Here is a 19,184-nt window from a genome sequence, read left to right on the forward strand (position 1 = left end):
GGTGTGCCCCTGTGCCTACTCTACGGCCACGTAGCGAATTCTTACCTCTGACCGAGCAGTTTGCTCCTTTTCGAGTCAGCTCTGAATTTGTCTCAGGCCCTCGGTTCTTCCTAGGCCATTGGCGCCGAGCCTTCGGCGCCTAACGGACAGCCTGGCCCCGGCCGCGGCCCGCCCCCGGCCCCGTCTCCTTTTCCCCGACCGGCGCCTGCCGCGGCGACGGGCGGCAGCAGGAGCGCCAGGCCGGCTGGCCGAAGGGGCGCCCCGGGCCCGAGGCCTGCCTGCCTGCCTGCCTGGCCGCCTGCTGCCCCGGTCTGCCCGGGAGGGGAAGCCAGAAGGCTCGCCGCCCCGGGGGCAAGGGGGCGGGGCTTTGGGGGCAGCGGCTTCGGGGAAGCCCTTCGCCAGCAGGCCTCCCCGGCCTCTGGCAGCCGGCCCCCTAAAATTGGAGCCAGAGAGACCGCTGCTGCCCTGAGGCGGCCCTCGTGCCCGGGGAGGCCGGGCGGCGGGTGGCCCCGGGGCTCGAGGGGGCGGCCCAGCCCGCCTCTGCCGGGGCGGGGCGGGGCGAGGCGAGGGGGCCCGTCGCGGGCGGCCTCCCGTTCCCCTCCCGCTCCCCCTCCCCGGGGCGGGCGCGAGGCAGGCGGAGGGGCGGGCGTCCCCGGGGCGGCGCGAGCGCGCGGGGAGCGCCAGGAGCCGCCAGCAAAGCGGGGCGCGGGTGGGCTGCGGGCCGCCCCGGCGGGGTGCGTGCAGGCGAGGCGCCGTAGCGGCAGCGTGCGGGGCAGGGCGGCGTGGGGGCGCGGCGCGGGCTTGGGGGTCGGCCTTGGGGGCGTGGGACCGTGGCGCGGGCGCAGGCGAAGGAGAGCCTGCGTGGCGAGGGGGTAGCGGTGGCGGGAGCATGTGGGGCTCTGGGGGGAAAGGCTGAGGAGGAGGCGGGTGCGAGCGGGGCAGGGGCAGGGTTGCCAGGTGTGCGGCTTTGCAGCGGACAGTCCGGCATTTGAGCTTTTCTGTGTGGGAAAGCAATTTGAGACACTATAACGGAGAAAATGTCAACGTGGAGTATTTTGTAAATCCGATGTCGTGCAGATTGTGCTGGGATGGCAAGCGCGTCGGGTAGTTTTGTGGCAAGCCTCTGGTAAGCCCGGGCAGAGGGTGCGAGGGGGCGGGGGCGGCAGTCCCGCGGCGAGCAGGGGCGGGCGAGAGCGGTGCGGAGCCGGCGGAGGCGGGGCGCGGGCTTGCTTTAAAGGCAGGCACAGCGGCAGGCGTCAACGTCTACGGCCATACCACCCTGAACACGCCCGATCTCGTCTGATCTCGGAAGCTAAGCAGGGTCGGGCCTGGTTAGTACTTGGATGGGAGACCTCCTGGGAATACTGGGTGCTGTAGGCTTTTTGCCGCCTCGGGCGGCAGGCCTCCCCCCGCAGGGCTCCCGCGCTTTTGCCGCCGCCAATCGGCTCCCCGCCCGGGCCAGCCGGGGTGCCCCAAAGTCCTTTTCCTCTCGCCTTCCAGCCCCCCTCCCCCTTCCCCACCGCAGCCGCCCGTGGCACTCTGCGTGCCGGAGTGCGCGCGCGCGCGCCTCTGTGTCTAAGGCATCTTCCAGCCCCGTCTCTTGTCGGCGGACTAACGATTAAAGAGGCCTCGCATTGAACTGCTCTTCGAGGTGTGCCCCTGTGCCTACTCTACGGCCACGTAGCGAATTCTTACCTCTGACCGAGCAGTTTGCTCCTTTTCGAGTCAGCTCTGAATTTGTCTCAGGCCCTCGGTTCTTCCTAGGCCATTGGCGCCGAGCCTTCGGCGCCTAACGGACAGCCTGGCCCCGGCCGCGGCCCGCCCCCGGCCCCGTCTCCTTTTCCCCGACCGGCGCCTGCCGCGGCGACGGGCGGCAGCAGGAGCGCCAGGCCGGCTGGCCGAAGGGGCGCCCCGGGCCCGAGGCCTGCCTGCCTGCCTGCCTGGCCGCCTGCTGCCCCGGTCTGCCCGGGAGGGGAAGCCAGAAGGCTCGCCGCCCCGGGGGCAAGGGGGCGGGGCTTTGGGGGCAGCGGCTTCGGGGAAGCCCTTCGCCAGCAGGCCTCCCCGGCCTCTGGCAGCCGGCCCCCTAAAATTGGAGCCAGAGAGACCGCTGCTGCCCTGAGGCGGCCCTCGTGCCCGGGGAGGCCGGGCGGCGGGTGGCCCCGGGGCTCGAGGGGGCGGCCCAGCCCGCCTCTGCCGGGGCGGGGCGGGGCGAGGCGAGGGGGCCCGTCGCGGGCGGCCTCCCGTTCCCCTCCCGCTCCCCCTCCCCGGGGCGGGCGCGAGGCAGGCGGAGGGGCGGGCGTCCCCGGGGCGGCGCGAGCGCGCGGGGAGCGCCAGGAGCCGCCAGCAAAGCGGGGCGCGGGTGGGCTGCGGGCCGCCCCGGCGGGGTGCGTGCAGGCGAGGCGCCGTAGCGGCAGCGTGCGGGGCAGGGCGGCGTGGGGGCGCGGCGCGGGCTTGGGGGTCGGCCTTGGGGGCGTGGGACCGTGGCGCGGGCGCAGGCGAAGGAGAGCCTGCGTGGCGAGGGGGTAGCGGTGGCGGGAGCATGTGGGGCTCTGGGGGGAAAGGCTGAGGAGGAGGCGGGTGCGAGCGGGGCAGGGGCAGGGTTGCCAGGTGTGCGGCTTTGCAGCGGACAGTCCGGCATTTGAGCTTTTCTGTGTGGGAAAGCAATTTGAGACACTATAACGGAGAAAATGTCAACGTGGAGTATTTTGTAAATCCGATGTCGTGCAGATTGTGCTGGGATGGCAAGCGCGTCGGGTAGTTTTGTGGCAAGCCTCTGGTAAGCCCGGGCAGAGGGTGCGAGGGGGCGGGGGCGGCAGTCCCGCGGCGAGCAGGGGCGGGCGAGAGCGGTGCGGAGCCGGCGGAGGCGGGGCGCGGGCTTGCTTTAAAGGCAGGCACAGCGGCAGGCATCAACGTGTACGGCCATACCACCCTGAACACGCCCGATCTCGTCTGATCTCGGAAGCTAAGCAGGGTCGGGCCTGGTTAGTACTTGGATGGGAGACCTCCTGGGAATACTGGGTGCTGTAGGCTTTTTGCCGCCTCGGGCGGCAGGCCTCCCCCCGCAGGGCGCCCGCGCTTTTGCCGCCGCCAATCGGCTCCCCGCCCGGGCCAGCCGGGGTGCCCCAAAGTCCTTTTCCTCTCGCCTTCCAGCCCCCCTCCCCCTTCCCCACCGCAGCCGCCCGTGGCACTCTGCGTGCCGGAGTGCGCGCGCGCGCGCCTCTGTGTCTAAGGCATCTTCCAGCCCCGTCTCTTGTCGGCGGACTAACGATTAAAGAGGCCTCGCATTGAACTGCTCTTCGAGGTGTGCCCCTGTGCCTACTCTACGGCCACGTAGCGAATTCTTACCTCTGACCGAGCAGTTTGCTCCTTTTCGAGTCAGCTCTGAATTTGTCTCAGGCCCTCGGTTCTTCCTAGGCCATTGGCGCCGAGCCTTCGGCGCCTAACGGACAGCCTGGCCCCGGCCGCGGCCCGCCCCCGGCCCCGTCTCCTTTTCCCCGACCGGCGCCTGCCGCGGCGACGGGCGGCAGCAGGAGCGCCAGGCCGGCTGGCCGAAGGGGCGCCCCGGGCCCGAGGCCTGCCTGCCTGCCTGCCTGGCCGCCTGCTGCCCCGGTCTGCCCGGGAGGGGAAGCCAGAAGGCTCGCCGCCCCGGGGGCAAGGGGGCGGGGCTTTGGGGGCAGCGGCTTCGGGGAAGCCCTTCGCCAGCAGGCCTCCCCGGCCTCTGGCAGCCGGCCCCCTAAAATTGGAGCCAGAGAGACCGCTGCTGCCCTGAGGCGGCCCTCGTGCCCGGGGAGGCCGGGCGGCGGGTGGCCCCGGGGCTCGAGGGGGCGGCCCAGCCCGCCTCTGCCGGGGCGGGGCGGGGCGAGGCGAGGGGGCCCGTCGCGGGCGGCCTCCCGTTCCCCTCCCGCTCCCCCTCCCCGGGGCGGGCGCGAGGCAGGCGGAGGGGCGGGCGTCCCCGGGGCGGCGCGAGCGCGTGGGGAGCGCCAGGAGCCGCCAGCAAAGCGGGGCGCGGGTGGGCTGCGGGCCGCCCCGGCGGGGTGCGTGCAGGCGAGGCGCCGTAGCGGCAGCGTGCGGGGCAGGGCGGCGTGGGGGCGCGGCGCGGGCTTGGGGGTCGGCCTTGGGGGCGTGGGACCGTGGCGCGGGCGCAGGCGAAGGAGAGCCTGCGTGGCGAGGGGGTAGCGGTGGCGGGAGCATGTGGGGCTCTGGGGGGAAAGGCTGAGGAGGAGGCGGGTGCGAGCGGGGCAGGGGCAGGGTTGCCAGGTGTGCGGCTTTGCAGCGGACAGTCCGGCATTTGAGCTTTTCTGTGTGGGAAAGCAATTTGAGACACTATAACGGAGAAAATGTCAACGTGGAGTATTTTGTAAATCCGATGTCGTGCAGATTGTGCTGGGATGGCAAGCGCGTCGGGTAGTTTTGTGGCAAGCCTCTGGTAAGCCCGGGCAGAGGGTGCGAGGGGGCGGGGGCGGCAGTCCCGCGGCGAGCAGGGGCGGGCGAGAGCGGCGCGGAGCCGGCGGAGGCGGGGCGCGGGCTTGCTTTAAAGGCAGGCACAGCGGCAGGCATCAACGTGTACGGCCATACCACCCTGAACACGCCCGATCTCGTCTGATCTCGGAAGCTAAGCAGGGTCGGGCCTGGTTAGTACTTGGATGGGAGACCTCCTGGGAATACTGGGTGCTGTAGGCTTTTTGCCGCCTCGGGCGGCAGGCCTCCCCCCGCAGGGCGCCCGCGCTTTTGCCGCCGCCAATCGGCTCCCCGCCCGGGCCAGCCGGGGTGCCCCAAAGTCCTTTTCCTCTCGCCTTCCAGCCCCCCTCCCCCTTCCCCACCGCAGCCGCCCGTGGCACTCTGCGTGCCGGAGTGCGCGCGCGCGCGCCTCTGTGTCTAAGGCATCTTCCAGCCCCGTCTCTTGTCGGCGGACTAACGATTAAAGAGGCCTCGCATTGAACTGCTCTTCGAGGTGTGCCCCTGTGCCTACTCTACGGCTATGTAGCGAATTCTTACCTCTGACCGAGCAGTTTGCTCCTTTTCGAGTCAGCTCTGAATTTGTCTCAGGCCCTCGGTTCTTCCTAGGCCATTGGCGCCGAGCCTTCGGCGCCTAACGGACAGCCTGGCCCCGGCCGCGGCCCGCCCCCGGCCCCGTCTCCTTTTCCCCGACCGGCGCCTGCCGCGGCGACGGGCGGCAGCAGGAGCGCCAGGCCGGCTGGCCGAAGGGGCGCCCCGGGCCCGAGGCCTGCCTGCCTGCCTGCCTGGCCGCCTGCTGCCCCGGTCTGCCCGGGAGGGGAAGCCAGAAGGCTCGCCGCCCCGGGGGCAAGGGGGCGGGGCTTTGGGGGCAGCGGCTTCGGGGAAGCCCTTCGCCAGCAGGCCTCCCCGGCCTCTGGCAGCCGGCCCCCTAAAATTGGAGCCAGAGAGACCGCTGCTGCCCTGAGGCGGCCCTCGTGCCCGGGGAGGCCGGGCGGCGGGTGGCCCCGGGGCTCGAGGGGGCGGCCCAGCCCGCCTCTGCCGGGGCGGGGCGGGGCGAGGCGAGGGGGCCCGTCGCGGGCGGCCTCCCGTTCCCCTCCCGCTCCCCCTCCCCGGGGCGGGCGCGAGGCAGGCGGAGGGGCGGGCGTCCCCGGGGCGGCGCGAGCGCGTGGGGAGCGCCAGGAGCCGCCAGCAAAGCGGGGCGCGGGTGGGCTGCGGGCCGCCCCGGCGGGGTGCGTGCAGGCGAGGCGCCGTAGCGGCAGCGTGCGGGGCAGGGCGGCGTGGGGGCGCGGCGCGGGCTTGGGGGTCGGCCTTGGGGGCGTGGGACCGTGGCGCGGGCGCAGGCGAAGGAGAGCCTGCGTGGCGAGGGGGTAGCGGTGGCGGGAGCATGTGGGGCTCTGGGGGGAAAGGCTGAGGAGGAGGCGGGTGCGAGCGGGGCAGGGGCAGGGTTGCCAGGTGTGCGGCTTTGCAGCGGACAGTCCGGCATTTGAGCTTTTCTGTGTGGGAAAGCAATTTGAGACACTATAACGGAGAAAATGTCAACGTGGAGTATTTTGTAAATCCGATGTCGTGCAGATTGTGCTGGGATGGCAAGCGCGTCGGGTAGTTTTGTGGCAAGCCTCTGGTAAGCCCGGGCAGAGGGTGCGAGGGGGCGGGGGCGGCAGTCCCGCGGCGAGCAGGGGCGGGCGAGAGCGGCGCGGAGCCGGCGGAGGCGGGGCGCGGGCTTGCTTTAAAGGCAGGCACAGCGGCAGGCGTCAACGTCTACGGCCATACCACCCTGAACACGCCCGATCTCGTCTGATCTCGGAAGCTAAGCAGGGTCGGGCCTGGTTAGTACTTGGATGGGAGACCTCCTGGGAATACTGGGTGCTGTAGGCTTTTTGCCGCCTCGGGCGGCAGGCCTCCCCCCGCAGGGCTCCCGCGCTTTTGCCGCCGCCAATCGGCTCCCCGCCCGGGCCAGCCGGGGTGCCCCAAAGTCCTTTTCCTCTCGCCTTCCAGCCCCCCTCCCCCTTCCCCACCGCAGCCGCCCGTGGCACTCTGCGTGCCGGAGTGCGCGCGCGCGCGCCTCTGTGTCTAAGGCATCTTCCAGCCCCGTCTCTTGTCGGCGGACTAACGATTAAAGAGGCCTCGCATTGAACTGCTCTTCGAGGTGTGCCCCTGTGCCTACTCTACGGCCACGTAGCGAATTCTTACCTCTGACCGAGCAGTTTGCTCCTTTTCGAGTCAGCTCTGAATTTGTCTCAGGCCCTCGGTTCTTCCTAGGCCATTGGCGCCGAGCCTTCGGCGCCTAACGGACAGCCTGGCCCCGGCCGCGGCCCGCCCCCGGCCCCGTCTCCTTTTCCCCGACCGGCGCCTGCCGCGGCGACGGGCGGCAGCAGGAGCGCCAGGCCGGCTGGCCGAAGGGGCGCCCCGGGCCCGAGGCCTGCCTGCCTGCCTGCCTGGCCGCCTGCTGCCCCGGTCTGCCCGGGAGGGGAAGCCAGAAGGCTCGCCGCCCCGGGGGCAAGGGGGCGGGGCTTTGGGGGCAGCGGCTTCGGGGAAGCCCTTCGCCAGCAGGCCTCCCCGGCCTCTGGCAGCCGGCCCCCTAAAATTGGAGCCAGAGAGACCGCTGCTGCCCTGAGGCGGCCCTCGTGCCCGGGGAGGCCGGGCGGCGGGTGGCCCCGGGGCTCGAGGGGGCGGCCCAGCCCGCCTCTGCCGGGGCGGGGCGGGGCGAGGCGAGGGGGCCCGTCGCGGGCGGCCTCCCGTTCCCCTCCCGCTCCCCCTCCCCGGGGCGGGCGCGAGGCAGGCGGAGGGGCGGGCGTCCCCGGGGCGGCGCGAGCGCGCGGGGAGCGCCAGGAGCCGCCAGCAAAGCGGGGCGCGGGTGGGCTGCGGGCCGCCCCGGCGGGGTGCGTGCAGGCGAGGCGCCGTAGCGGCAGCGTGCGGGGCAGGGCGGCGTGGGGGCGCGGCGCGGGCTTGGGGGTCGGCCTTGGGGGCGTGGGACCGTGGCGCGGGCGCAGGCGAAGGAGAGCCTGCGTGGCGAGGGGGTAGCGGTGGCGGGAGCATGTGGGGCTCTGGGGGGAAAGGCTGAGGAGGAGGCGGGTGCGAGCGGGGCAGGGGCAGGGTTGCCAGGTGTGCGGCTTTGCAGCGGACAGTCCGGCATTTGAGCTTTTCTGTGTGGGAAAGCAATTTGAGACACTATAACGGAGAAAATGTCAACGTGGAGTATTTTGTAAATCCGATGTCGTGCAGATTGTGCTGGGATGGCAAGCGCGTCGGGTAGTTTTGTGGCAAGCCTCTGGTAAGCCCGGGCAGAGGGTGCGAGGGGGCGGGGGCGGCAGTCCCGCGGCGAGCAGGGGCGGGCGAGAGCGGTGCGGAGCCGGCGGAGGCGGGGCGCGGGCTTGCTTTAAAGGCAGGCACAGCGGCAGGCGTCAACGTCTACGGCCATACCACCCTGAACACGCCCGATCTCGTCTGATCTCGGAAGCTAAGCAGGGTCGGGCCTGGTTAGTACTTGGATGGGAGACCTCCTGGGAATACTGGGTGCTGTAGGCTTTTTGCCGCCTCGGGCGGCAGGCCTCCCCCCGCAGGGCTCCCGCGCTTTTGCCGCCGCCAATCGGCTCCCCGCCCGGGCCAGCCGGGGTGCCCCAAAGTCCTTTTCCTCTCGCCTTCCAGCCCCCCTCCCCCTTCCCCACCGCAGCCGCCCGTGGCACTCTGCGTGCCGGAGTGCGCGCGCGCGCGCCTCTGTGTCTAAGGCATCTTCCAGCCCCGTCTCTTGTCGGCGGACTAACGATTAAAGAGGCCTCGCATTGAACTGCTCTTCGAGGTGTGCCCCTGTGCCTACTCTACGGCCACGTAGCGAATTCTTACCTCTGACCGAGCAGTTTGCTCCTTTTCGAGTCAGCTCTGAATTTGTCTCAGGCCCTCGGTTCTTCCTAGGCCATTGGCGCCGAGCCTTCGGCGCCTAACGGACAGCCTGGCCCCGGCCGCGGCCCGCCCCCGGCCCCGTCTCCTTTTCCCCGACCGGCGCCTGCCGCGGCGACGGGCGGCAGCAGGAGCGCCAGGCCGGCTGGCCGAAGGGGCGCCCCGGGCCCGAGGCCTGCCTGCCTGCCTGCCTGGCCGCCTGCTGCCCCGGTCTGCCCGGGAGGGGAAGCCAGAAGGCTCGCCGCCCCGGGGGCAAGGGGGCGGGGCTTTGGGGGCAGCGGCTTCGGGGAAGCCCTTCGCCAGCAGGCCTCCCCGGCCTCTGGCAGCCGGCCCCCTAAAATTGGAGCCAGAGAGACCGCTGCTGCCCTGAGGCGGCCCTCGTGCCCGGGGAGGCCGGGCGGCGGGTGGCCCCGGGGCTCGAGGGGGCGGCCCAGCCCGCCTCTGCCGGGGCGGGGCGGGGCGAGGCGAGGGGGCCCGTCGCGGGCGGCCTCCCGTTCCCCTCCCGCTCCCCCTCCCCGGGGCGGGCGCGAGGCAGGCGGAGGGGCGGGCGTCCCCGGGGCGGCGCGAGCGCGCGGGGAGCGCCAGGAGCCGCCAGCAAAGCGGGGCGCGGGTGGGCTGCGGGCCGCCCCGGCGGGGTGCGTGCAGGCGAGGCGCCGTAGCGGCAGCGTGCGGGGCAGGGCGGCGTGGGGGCGCGGCGCGGGCTTGGGGGTCGGCCTTGGGGGCGTGGGACCGTGGCGCGGGCGCAGGCGAAGGAGAGCCTGCGTGGCGAGGGGGTAGCGGTGGCGGGAGCATGTGGGGCTCTGGGGGGAAAGGCTGAGGAGGAGGCGGGTGCGAGCGGGGCAGGGGCAGGGTTGCCAGGTGTGCGGCTTTGCAGCGGACAGTCCGGCATTTGAGCTTTTCTGTGTGGGAAAGCAATTTGAGACACTATAACGGAGAAAATGTCAACGTGGAGTATTTTGTAAATCCGATGTCGTGCAGATTGTGCTGGGATGGCAAGCGCGTCGGGTAGTTTTGTGGCAAGCCTCTGGTAAGCCCGGGCAGAGGGTGCGAGGGGGCGGGGGCGGCAGTCCCGCGGCGAGCAGGGGCGGGCGAGAGCGGTGCGGAGCCGGCGGAGGCGGGGCGCGGGCTTGCTTTAAAGGCAGGCACAGCGGCAGGCGTCAACGTCTACGGCCATACCACCCTGAACACGCCCGATCTCGTCTGATCTCGGAAGCTAAGCAGGGTCGGGCCTGGTTAGTACTTGGATGGGAGACCTCCTGGGAATACTGGGTGCTGTAGGCTTTTTGCCGCCTCGGGCGGCAGGCCTCCCCCCGCAGGGCTCCCGCGCTTTTGCCGCCGCCAATCGGCTCCCCGCCCGGGCCAGCCGGGGTGCCCCAAAGTCCTTTTCCTCTCGCCTTCCAGCCCCCCTCCCCCTTCCCCACCGCAGCCGCCCGTGGCACTCTGCGTGCCGGAGTGCGCGCGCGCGCGCCTCTGTGTCTAAGGCATCTTCCAGCCCCGTCTCTTGTCGGCGGACTAACGATTAAAGAGGCCTCGCATTGAACTGCTCTTCGAGGTGTGCCCCTGTGCCTACTCTACGGCCACGTAGCGAATTCTTACCTCTGACCGAGCAGTTTGCTCCTTTTCGAGTCAGCTCTGAATTTGTCTCAGGCCCTCGGTTCTTCCTAGGCCATTGGCGCCGAGCCTTCGGCGCCTAACGGACAGCCTGGCCCCGGCCGCGGCCCGCCCCCGGCCCCGTCTCCTTTTCCCCGACCGGCGCCTGCCGCGGCGACGGGCGGCAGCAGGAGCGCCAGGCCGGCTGGCCGAAGGGGCGCCCCGGGCCCGAGGCCTGCCTGCCTGCCTGCCTGGCCGCCTGCTGCCCCGGTCTGCCCGGGAGGGGAAGCCAGAAGGCTCGCCGCCCCGGGGGCAAGGGGGCGGGGCTTTGGGGGCAGCGGCTTCGGGGAAGCCCTTCGCCAGCAGGCCTCCCCGGCCTCTGGCAGCCGGCCCCCTAAAATTGGAGCCAGAGAGACCGCTGCTGCCCTGAGGCGGCCCTCGTGCCCGGGGAGGCCGGGCGGCGGGTGGCCCCGGGGCTCGAGGGGGCGGCCCAGCCCGCCTCTGCCGGGGCGGGGCGGGGCGAGGCGAGGGGGCCCGTCGCGGGCGGCCTCCCGTTCCCCTCCCGCTCCCCCTCCCCGGGGCGGGCGCGAGGCAGGCGGAGGGGCGGGCGTCCCCGGGGCGGCGCGAGCGCGTGGGGAGCGCCAGGAGCCGCCAGCAAAGCGGGGCGCGGGTGGGCTGCGGGCCGCCCCGGCGGGGTGCGTGCAGGCGAGGCGCCGTAGCGGCAGCGTGCGGGGCAGGGCGGCGTGGGGGCGCGGCGCGGGCTTGGGGGTCGGCCTTGGGGGCGTGGGACCGTGGCGGGGGCGCAGGCGAAGGAGAGCCTGCGTGGCGAGGGGGTAGCGGTGGCGGGAGCATGTGGGGCTCTGGGGGGAAAGGCTGAGGAGGAGGCGGGTGCGAGCGGGGCAGGGGCAGGGTTGCCAGGTGTGCGGCTTTGCAGCGGACAGTCCGGCATTTGAGCTTTTCTGTGTGGGAAAGCAATTTGAGACACTATAACGGAGAAAATGTCAACGTGGAGTATTTTGTAAATCCGATGTCGTGCAGATTGTGCTGGGATGGCAAGCGCGTCGGGTAGTTTTGTGGCAAGCCTCTGGTAAGCCCGGGCAGAGGGTGCGAGGGGGCGGGGGCGGCAGTCCCGCGGCGAGCAGGGGCGGGCGAGAGCGGCGCGGAGCCGGCGGAGGCGGGGCGCGGGCTTGCTTTAAAGGCAGGCACAGCGGCAGGCATCAACGTCTACGGCCATACCACCCTGAACACGCCTGATCTCGGAAGCTAAGCAGGGTCGGGCCTGGTTAGTACTTGGATGGGAGACCTCCTGGGAATACTGGGTGCTGTAGGCTTTTTGCCGCCTCGGGCGGCAGGCCTCCCCCCGCAGGGCGCCCGCGCTTTTGCCGCCGCCAATCGGCTCCCCGCCCGGGCCAGCCGGGGTGCCCCAAAGTCCTTTTCCTCTCGCCTTCCAGCCCCCCTCCCCCTTCCCCACCGCAGCCGCCCGTGGCACTCTGCGTGCCGGAGTGCGCGCGCGCGCGCCTCTGTGTCTAAGGCATCTTCCAGCCCCGTCTCTTGTCGGCGGACTAACGATTAAAGAGGCCTCGCATTGAACTGCTCTTCGAGGTGTGCCCCTGTGCCTACTCTACGGCCACGTAGCGAATTCTTACCTCTGACCGAGCAGTTTGCTCCTTTTCGAGTCAGCTCTGAATTTGTCTCAGGCCCTCGGTTCTTCCTAGGCCATTGGCGCCGAGCCTTCGGCGCCTAACGGACAGCCTGGCCCCGGCCGCGGCCCGCCCCCGGCCCCGTCTCCTTTTCCCCGACCGGCGCCTGCCGCGGCGACGGGCGGCAGCAGGAGCGCCAGGCCGGCTGGCCGAAGGGGCGCCCCGGGCCCGAGGCCTGCCTGCCTGCCTGCCTGGCCGCCTGCTGCCCCGGTCTGCCCGGGAGGGGAAGCCAGAAGGCTCGCCGCCCCGGGGGCAAGGGGGCGGGGCTTTGGGGGCAGCGGCTTCGGGGAAGCCCTTCGCCAGCAGGCCTCCCCGGCCTCTGGCAGCCGGCCCCCTAAAATTGGAGCCAGAGAGACCGCTGCTGCCCTGAGGCGGCCCTCGTGCCCGGGGAGGCCGGGCGGCGGGTGGCCCCGGGGCTCGAGGGGGCGGCCCAGCCCGCCTCTGCCGGGGCGGGGCGGGGCGAGGCGAGGGGGCCCGTCGCGGGCGGCCTCCCGTTCCCCTCCCGCTCCCCCTCCCCGGGGCGGGCGCGAGGCAGGCGGAGGGGCGGGCGTCCCCGGGGCGGCGCGAGCGCGTGGGGAGCGCCAGGAGCCGCCAGCAAAGCGGGGCGCGGGTGGGCTGCGGGCCGCCCCGGCGGGGTGCGTGCAGGCGAGGCGCCGTAGCGGCAGCGTGCGGGGCAGGGCGGCGTGGGGGCGCGGCGCGGGCTTGGGGGTCGGCCTTGGGGGCGTGGGACCGTGGCGCGGGCGCAGGCGAAGGAGAGCCTGCGTGGCGAGGGGGTAGCGGTGGCGGGAGCATGTGGGGCTCTGGGGGGAAAGGCTGAGGAGGAGGCGGGTGCGAGCGGGGCAGGGGCAGGGTTGCCAGGTGTGCGGCTTTGCAGCGGACAGTCCGGCATTTGAGCTTTTCTGTGTGGGAAAGCAATTTGAGACACTATAACGGAGAAAATGTCAACGTGGAGTATTTTGTAAATCCGATGTCGTGCAGATTGTGCTGGGATGGCAAGCGCGTCGGGTAGTTTTGTGGCAAGCCTCTGGTAAGCCCGGGCAGAGGGTGCGAGGGGGCGGGGGCGGCAGTCCCGCGGCGAGCAGGGGCGGGCGAGAGCGGCGCGGAGCCGGCGGAGGCGGGGCGCGGGCTTGCTTTAAAGGCAGGCACAGCGGCAGGCGTCAACGTCTACGGCCATACCACCCTGAACACCCCCGATCTCGTCTGATCTCGGAAGCTAAGCAGGGTCGGGCCTGGTTAGTACTTGGATGGGAGACCTCCTGGGAATACTGGGTGCTGTAGGCTTTTTGCCGCCTCGGGCGGCAGGCCTCCCCCCGCAGGGCGCCCGCGCTTTTGCCGCCGCCAATCGGCTCCCCGCCCGGGCCAGCCGGGGTGCCCCAAAGTCCTTTTCCTCTCGCCTTCCAGCCCCCCTCCCCGTTCCCCACCGCAGCCGCCCGTGGCACTCTGCGTGCCGGAGTGCGCGCGCGCGCGCGCGCGCCTCTGTGTCTAAGGCATCTTCCAGCCCCGTCTCTTGTCGGCGGACTAACGATTAAAGAGGCCTCGCATTGAACTGCTCTTCGAGGTGTGCCCCTGTGCCTACTCTACGGCCACGTAGCGAATTCTTACCTCTGACCGAGCAGTTTGCTCCTTTTCGAGTCAGCTCTGAATTTGTCTCAGGCCCTCGGTTCTTCCTAGGCCATTGGCGCCGAGCCTTCGGCGCCTAACGGACAGCCTGGCCCCGGCCGCGGCCCGCCCCCGGCCCCGTCTCCTTTTCCCCGACCGGCGCCTGCCGCGGCGACGGGCGGCAGCAGGAGCGCCAGGCCGGCTGGCCGAAGGGGCGCCCCGGGCCCGAGGCCTGCCTGCCTGCCTGCCTGGCCGCCTGCTGCCCCGGTCTGCCCGGGAGGGGAAGCCAGAAGGCTCGCCGCCCCGGGGGGAAGGGGGCGGGGCTTTGGGGGCAGCGGCTTCGGGGAAGCCCTTCGCCAGCAGGCCTCCCCGGCCTCTGGCAGCCGGCCCCCTAAAATTGGAGCCAGAGAGACCGCTGCTGCCCTGAGGCGGCCCTCGTGCCCGGGGAGGCCGGGCGGCGGGTGGCCCCGGGGCTCGAGGGGGCGGCCCAGCCCGCCTCTGCCGGGGCGGGGCGAGGCGAGGGGGCCCGTCGCGGGCGGCCTCCCGTTCCCCTCCCGCTCCCCCTCCCCGGGGCGGGCGCGAGGCAGGCGGAGGGGCGGGCGTCCCCGGGACGGCGCGAGCGCGTGGGGAGCGCCAGGAGCGCCAGCAAAGCGGGGCGCGGGTGGGCTGCGGGCCGCCCCGGCGGGGTGCGTGCAGGCGAGGCGCCGTAGCGGCAGCGTGCGGGGCAGGGCGGCGTGGGGGCGCGGCGCGGGCTTGGGGGTCGGCCTTGGGGGCGTGGGACCGTGGCGCGGGCGCAGGCGAAGGAGAGCCTGCGTGGCGAGGGGGTAGCGGTGGCGGGAGCATGTGGGGCTCTGGGGGGAAAGGCTGAGGAGGAGGCGGGTGCGAGCGGGGCAGGGGCAGGGTTGCCAGGTGTGCGGCTTTGCAGCGGACAGTCTGGCATTTGAGCTTTTCTGTGTGGGAAAGCAATTTGAGACACTATAACGGAGAAAATGTCAACGTGGAGTATTTTGTAAATCCGATGTCGTGCAGATTGTGCTGGGATGGCAAGCGCGTCGGGTAGTTTTGTGGCAAGCCTCTGGTAAGCCCGGGCAGAGGGTGCGAGGGGGCGGGGGCGGGAGTCCCGCGGCGAGCAGGGGCGGGCGAGAGCGGCGCGGAGCCGGCGGAGGCGGGGCGCGGGCTTGCTTTAAAGGCAGGCACAGCGGCAGGCGTCAACGTCTACGGCCATACCACCCTGAACGCGCCCGATCTCGTCTGATCTCGGAAGCTAAGCAGGGTCGGGCCTGGTTAGTACTTGGATGGGAGACCTCCTGGGAATACTGGGTGCTGTAGGCTTTTTGCCGCCTCGGGCGGCAGGCCTCCCCCCGCAGGGCGCCCGCGCTTTTGCCGCCGCCAATCGGCTCCCCGCCCGGGCCAGCCGGGGTGCCCCAAAGTCCTTTTCCTCTCGCCTTCCAGCCCCCCTCCCCGTTCCCCACCGCAGCCGCCCGTGGCACTCTGCGTGCCGGAGTGCGCGCGCGCGCGCGCGCCTCTGTGTCTAAGGCATCTTCCAGCCCCGTCTCTTGTCGGCGGACTAACGATTAAAGAGGCCTCGCATTGAACTGCTCTTCGAGGTGTGCCCCTGTGCCTACTCTACGGCCACGTAGCGAATTCTTACCTCTGACCGAGCAGTTTGCTCCTTTTCGAGTCAGCTCTGAATTTGTCTCAGGCCCTCGGTTCTTCCTAGGCCATTGGCGCCGAGCCTTCCGCGCCTAACGGACAGCCTGGCCCCGGCCGCGGCCCGCCCCCGGCCCCGTCTCCTTTTCCCCGACCGGCGCCTGCCGCGGCGACGGGCGGCAGCAGGAGCGCCAGGCCGGCTGGCCGAAGGGGCGCCCCGGGCCCGAGGCCTGCCTGCCTGCCTGCCTGGCCGCCTGCTGCCCCGGTCTGCCCGGGAGGGGAAGCCAGAAGGCTCGCCGCCCCGGGGGGAAGGGGGCGGGGCTTTGGGGGTAGCGGCTTCGGGGAAGCCCTTCGCCAGCAGGCCTCCCCGGCCTCTGGCAGCCGGCCCCCTAAAATTGGAGCCAGAGAGACCGCTGCTGCCCTGAGGCGGCCCTCGTGCCCGGGGAGGCCGGGCGGCGGGTGGCCCCGGGGCTCGAGGGGGCGGCCCAGCCCGCCTCTGCCGGGGCGGGGCGGGGCGAGGCGAGGGGGCCCGTCGCGGGCGGCCTCCCGTTCCCCTCCCGCTCCCCCTCCCCGGGGCGGGCGCGAGGCAGGCGGAGGGGCGGGCGTCCCCGGGGCGGCGCGAGCGCGCGGGGAGCGCCAGGAGCCGCCAGCAAAGCGGGGCGCGGGTGGGCTGCGGGCCGCCCCGGCGGGGTGCGTGCAGGCGAGGCGCCGTAGCGGCAGCGTGCGGGGCAGGGCGGCGTGGGGGCGCGGCGCGGGCTTGGGGGTCGGCCTTGGGGGCGTGGGACCGTGGCGCGGGCGCAGGCGAAGGAGAGCGTGCGTGGCGAGGGGGTAGCGATGGCGGGAGCATGTGGGGCTCTGGGGGGAAAGGCTGAGGAGGAGGCGGGTGCGAGCGGGGCAGGGGCAGGGTTGCCAGGTGTGCGGCTTTGCAGCGGACAGTCCGGCATTTGAGCTTTTCTGCGTGGGAAAGCAATTTGAGACAATATAACGGAGAAAATGTCAACGTGGAGTATTTTGTAAATCCGATGTCGTGCAGATTGTGCTGGGATGGCAAGCGCGTGGGGTAGTTTTGTGGCAAGCCTCTGGTAAGCCCGGCAGAGGGTGCGAGGGGGCGGGGGCGGGAGTCCCGCGGCGAGCAGGGGCGGGCGAGAGCGGCGCGGAGCCGGCGGAGGCGGGGCGCGGGCTTGCTTTAAAGGCAGGCACAGCGGCAGGCGTCAACGTCTACGGCCATACCACCCTGAACACGCCCGATCTCGTCTGATCTCGGAAGCTAAGCAGGGTCGGGCCTGGTTAGTACTTGGATGGGAGACCTCCTGGGAATACTGGGTGCTGTAGGCTTTTTGCCGCCTCGGGCGGCAGGCCTCCCCCCGCAGGGCGCCCGCGCTTTTGCCGCCGCCAATCGGCTCCCCGCCCGGCCCAGCCGGGGTGCCCCAAAGTCCTTTCCCTCTCGCCTTCCAGCCCCCCTCCCCGTTCCCCACCGCAGCCCCCCGTGGCACTCTGCGTGCCGGAGTGCGCGCGCGCCTCTGTGTCTAAGGCGTCTTCCAGCCCCGTCTCTTGTCGGCGGACTAACGATTAAAGAGGCCTCGCATTGAACTGCTCTTCGAGGTGTGCCCCTGTGCCTACTCTACGGCCACGTAGCGAATTCTTACCTCTGACCGAGCAGTTTGCTCCTTTTCGAGTCAGCTCTGAATTTGTTTCAGGCCCTCGGTTCTTCCTAGGCCATTGGCGCCGAGCCTTCCGCGCCTAACGGACAGCCTGGCCCCGGCCGCGGCCCGCCCCCGGCCCCGTCTCCTTTTCCCCGACCGGCGCCTGCCGCGGCGACGGGCGGCAGCAGGAGCGCCAGGCCGGCTGGCCGAAGGGGCGCCCCGGGCCCGAGGCCTGCCTGCCTGCCTGCCTGGCCGCCTGCTGCCCCGGTCTGCCCGGGAGGGGAAGCCAGAAGGCTCGCCGCCCCGGGGGGAAGGGGGCGGGGCTTTGGGGGTAGCGGCTTCGGGGAAGCCCTTCGCCAGCAGGCCTCCCCGGCCTCTGGCAGCCGGCCCCCTAAAATTGGAGCCAGAGAGACCGCTGCTGCCCTGAGGCGGCCCTCGTGCCCGGGGAGGCCGGGCGGCGGGTGGCCCCGGGGCTCGAGGGGGCGGCCCAGCCCGCCTCTGCCGGGGCGGGGCGGGGCGAGGCGAGGGGGCCCGTCGCGGGCGGCCTCCCGTTCCCCCTCCCCGGGGCGGGCGCGAGGCAGGCGGAGGGGCGGGCGTCCCCGGGGCGGCGCGAGCGCGCGGGGAGCGCCAGGAGCCGCCAGCAAAGCGGGGCGCGGGTGGGCTGCGGGCCGCCCCGGCGGGGTGCGTGCAGGCGAGGCGCCGTAGCGGCAGCGTGCGGGGCAGGGCGGCGTGGGGGCGCGGCGCGGGCTTGGGGGTCGGCCTTGGGGGCGTGGGACCGTGGCGCGGGCGCAGGCGAAGGAGAGCGTGCGTGGCGAGGGGGTAGCGATGGCGGGAGCATGTGGGGCTCTGGGGGGAAAGGCTGAGGAGGAGGCGGGTGCGAGCGGGGCAGGGGCAGGGTTGCCAGGTGTGCGGCTTTGCAGCGGACAGTCCGGCATTTGAGCTTTTCTGCGTGGGAAAGCAATTTGAGACAATATAACGGAGAAAATGTCAACGTGGAGTATTTTGTAAATCCGATGTCGTGCAGATTGTGCTGGGATGGCAAGCGCGTGGGGTAGTTTTGTGGCAAGCCTCTGGTAAGCCCGGGCAGAGGGTGCGAGGGGGCGGGGGCGGGAGTCCCGCGGCGAGCAGGGGCGGGCGAGAGCGGCGCGGAGCCGGCGGAGGCGGGGCGCGGGCTTGCTTTAAAGGCAGGCACAGCGGCAGGCGTCAACGTCTACGGCCATACCACCCTGAACACGCCCGATCTCGTCTGATCTCGGAAGCTAAGCAGGGTCGGGCCTGGTTAGTACTTGGATGGGAGACCTCCTGGGAATACTGGGTGCTGTAGGCTTTTTGCCGCCTCGGGCGGCAGGCCTCCCCCCGCAGGGCGCCCGCGCTTTTGCCGCCGCCAATCGGCTCCCCGCCCGGCCCAGCCGGGGTGCCCCAAAGTCCTTTCCCTCTCGCCTTCCAGCCCCCCTCCCCGTTCCCCACCGCAGCCCCCCGTGGCACTCTGCGTGCCGGAGTGCGCGCGCGCCTCTGTGTCTAAGGCGTCTTCCAGCCCCGTCTCTTGTCGGCGGACTAACGATTAAAGAGGCCTCGCATTGAACTGCTCTTCGAGGTGTGCCCCTGTGCCTACTCTACGGCCACGTAGCGAATTCTTACCTCTGACCGAGCAGTTTGCTCCTTTTCGAGTCAGCTCTGAATTTGTTTCAGGCCCTCGGTTCTTCCTAGGCCATTGGCGCCGAGCCTTCCGCGCCTAACGGACAGCCTGGCCCCGGCCGCGGCCCGCCCCCGGCCCCGTCTCCTTTTCCCCGACCGGCGCCTGCCGCGGCGACGGGCGGCAGCAGGAGCGCCAGGCCGGCTGGCCGAAGGGGCGCCCCGGGCCCGAGGCCTGCCTGCCTGCCTGCCTGGCCGCCTGCTGCCCCGGTCTGCCCGGGAGGGGAAGCCAGAAGGCTCGCCGCCCCGGGGGGAAGGGGGCGGGGCTTTGGGGGTAGCGGCTTCGGGGAAGCCCTTCGCCAGCAGGCCTCCCCGGCCTCTGGCAGCCGGCCCCCTAAAATTGGAGCCAGAGAGACCGCTGCTGCCCTGAGGCGGCCCTCGTGCCCGGGGAGGCCGGGCGGCGGGTGGCCCCGGGGCTCGAGGGGGCGGCCCAGCCCGCCTCTGCCGGGGCGGGGCGGGGCGAGGCGAGGGGGCCCGTCGCGGGCGGCCTCCCGTTCCCCCTCCCCGGGGCGGGCGCGAGGCAGGCGGAGGGGCGGGCGTCCCCGGGGCGGCGCGAGCGCGCGGGGAGCGCCAGGAGCCGCCAGCAAAGCGGGGCGCGGGTGGGCTGCGGGCCGCCCCGGCGGGGTGCGTGCAGGCGAGGCGCCGTAGCGGCAGCGTGCGGGGCAGGGCGGCGTGGGGGCGCGGCGCGGGCTTGGGGGTCGGCCTTGGGGGCGTGGGACCGTGGCGCGGGCGCAGGCGAAGGAGAGCGTGCGTGGCGAGGGGGTAGCGATGGCGGGAGCATGTGGGGCTCTGGGGGGAAAGGCTGAGGAGGAGGCGGGTGCGAGCGGGGCAGGGGCAGGGTTGCCAGGTGTGCGGCTTTGCAGCGGACAGTCCGGCATTTGAGCTTTTCTGCGTGGGAAAGCAATTTGAGACAATATAACGGAGAAAATGTCAACGTGGAGTATTTTGTAAATCCGATGTC

The 19,184-nt window shown here is 72.2% G+C and overlaps 10 non-coding genes and 1 pseudogene across 10 annotated transcripts; all 11 read left to right on the forward strand.

The window, feature by feature from the left end:
* The first annotated feature begins 1,261 nt into the window (after positions 1-1,261).
* On the forward strand, positions 1,262-1,380 carry LOC142827437 (5S ribosomal RNA). The gene has a single exon (XR_012902164.1). It is a non-coding gene; the product is annotated as a 5S ribosomal RNA (ribosomal RNA).
* A 1,531-nt stretch (positions 1,381-2,911) lies between these two features.
* LOC142827441 (5S ribosomal RNA) lies at positions 2,912-3,030 on the forward strand. Its single transcript, XR_012902168.2, has one exon. It is a non-coding gene; the product is annotated as a 5S ribosomal RNA (ribosomal RNA).
* Positions 3,031-4,561: 1,531 nt separating this feature from the next.
* On the forward strand, positions 4,562-4,680 carry LOC142827443 (5S ribosomal RNA). The gene has a single exon (XR_012902170.2). It is a non-coding gene; the product is annotated as a 5S ribosomal RNA (ribosomal RNA).
* Positions 4,681-6,211: 1,531 nt separating this feature from the next.
* On the forward strand, positions 6,212-6,330 carry LOC149525379 (5S ribosomal RNA). Its single transcript, XR_016349004.1, has one exon. It is a non-coding gene; the product is annotated as a 5S ribosomal RNA (ribosomal RNA).
* Positions 6,331-7,861: 1,531 nt separating this feature from the next.
* Positions 7,862-7,980, forward strand: LOC149525380 (5S ribosomal RNA). Its single transcript, XR_016349005.1, has one exon. It is a non-coding gene; the product is annotated as a 5S ribosomal RNA (ribosomal RNA).
* A 1,531-nt stretch (positions 7,981-9,511) lies between these two features.
* LOC149525381 (5S ribosomal RNA) lies at positions 9,512-9,630 on the forward strand. Its single transcript, XR_016349006.1, has one exon. It is a non-coding gene; the product is annotated as a 5S ribosomal RNA (ribosomal RNA).
* Positions 9,631-11,161: 1,531 nt separating this feature from the next.
* On the forward strand, positions 11,162-11,270 carry LOC149525382 (5S ribosomal RNA; annotated as a pseudogene).
* Positions 11,271-12,801: 1,531 nt separating this feature from the next.
* On the forward strand, positions 12,802-12,920 carry LOC149525383 (5S ribosomal RNA). Its single transcript, XR_016349020.1, has one exon. It is a non-coding gene; the product is annotated as a 5S ribosomal RNA (ribosomal RNA).
* A 1,531-nt stretch (positions 12,921-14,451) lies between these two features.
* Positions 14,452-14,570, forward strand: LOC149525384 (5S ribosomal RNA). Its single transcript, XR_016349000.1, has one exon. It is a non-coding gene; the product is annotated as a 5S ribosomal RNA (ribosomal RNA).
* Positions 14,571-16,104: 1,534 nt separating this feature from the next.
* LOC149525385 (5S ribosomal RNA) lies at positions 16,105-16,223 on the forward strand. Its single transcript, XR_016349007.1, has one exon. It is a non-coding gene; the product is annotated as a 5S ribosomal RNA (ribosomal RNA).
* Positions 16,224-17,739: 1,516 nt separating this feature from the next.
* On the forward strand, positions 17,740-17,858 carry LOC149525386 (5S ribosomal RNA). The gene has a single exon (XR_016349008.1). It is a non-coding gene; the product is annotated as a 5S ribosomal RNA (ribosomal RNA).
* The last annotated feature ends 1,326 nt before the right edge of the window (positions 17,859-19,184 follow it).

Source organism: Pelodiscus sinensis, chromosome 2, assembly GCF_052426305.1.
Source record: "Pelodiscus sinensis isolate ZL-2025 chromosome 2, ASM5242630v1, whole genome shotgun sequence".
NCBI lineage: Eukaryota > Metazoa > Chordata > Testudines > Trionychidae > Pelodiscus > Pelodiscus sinensis.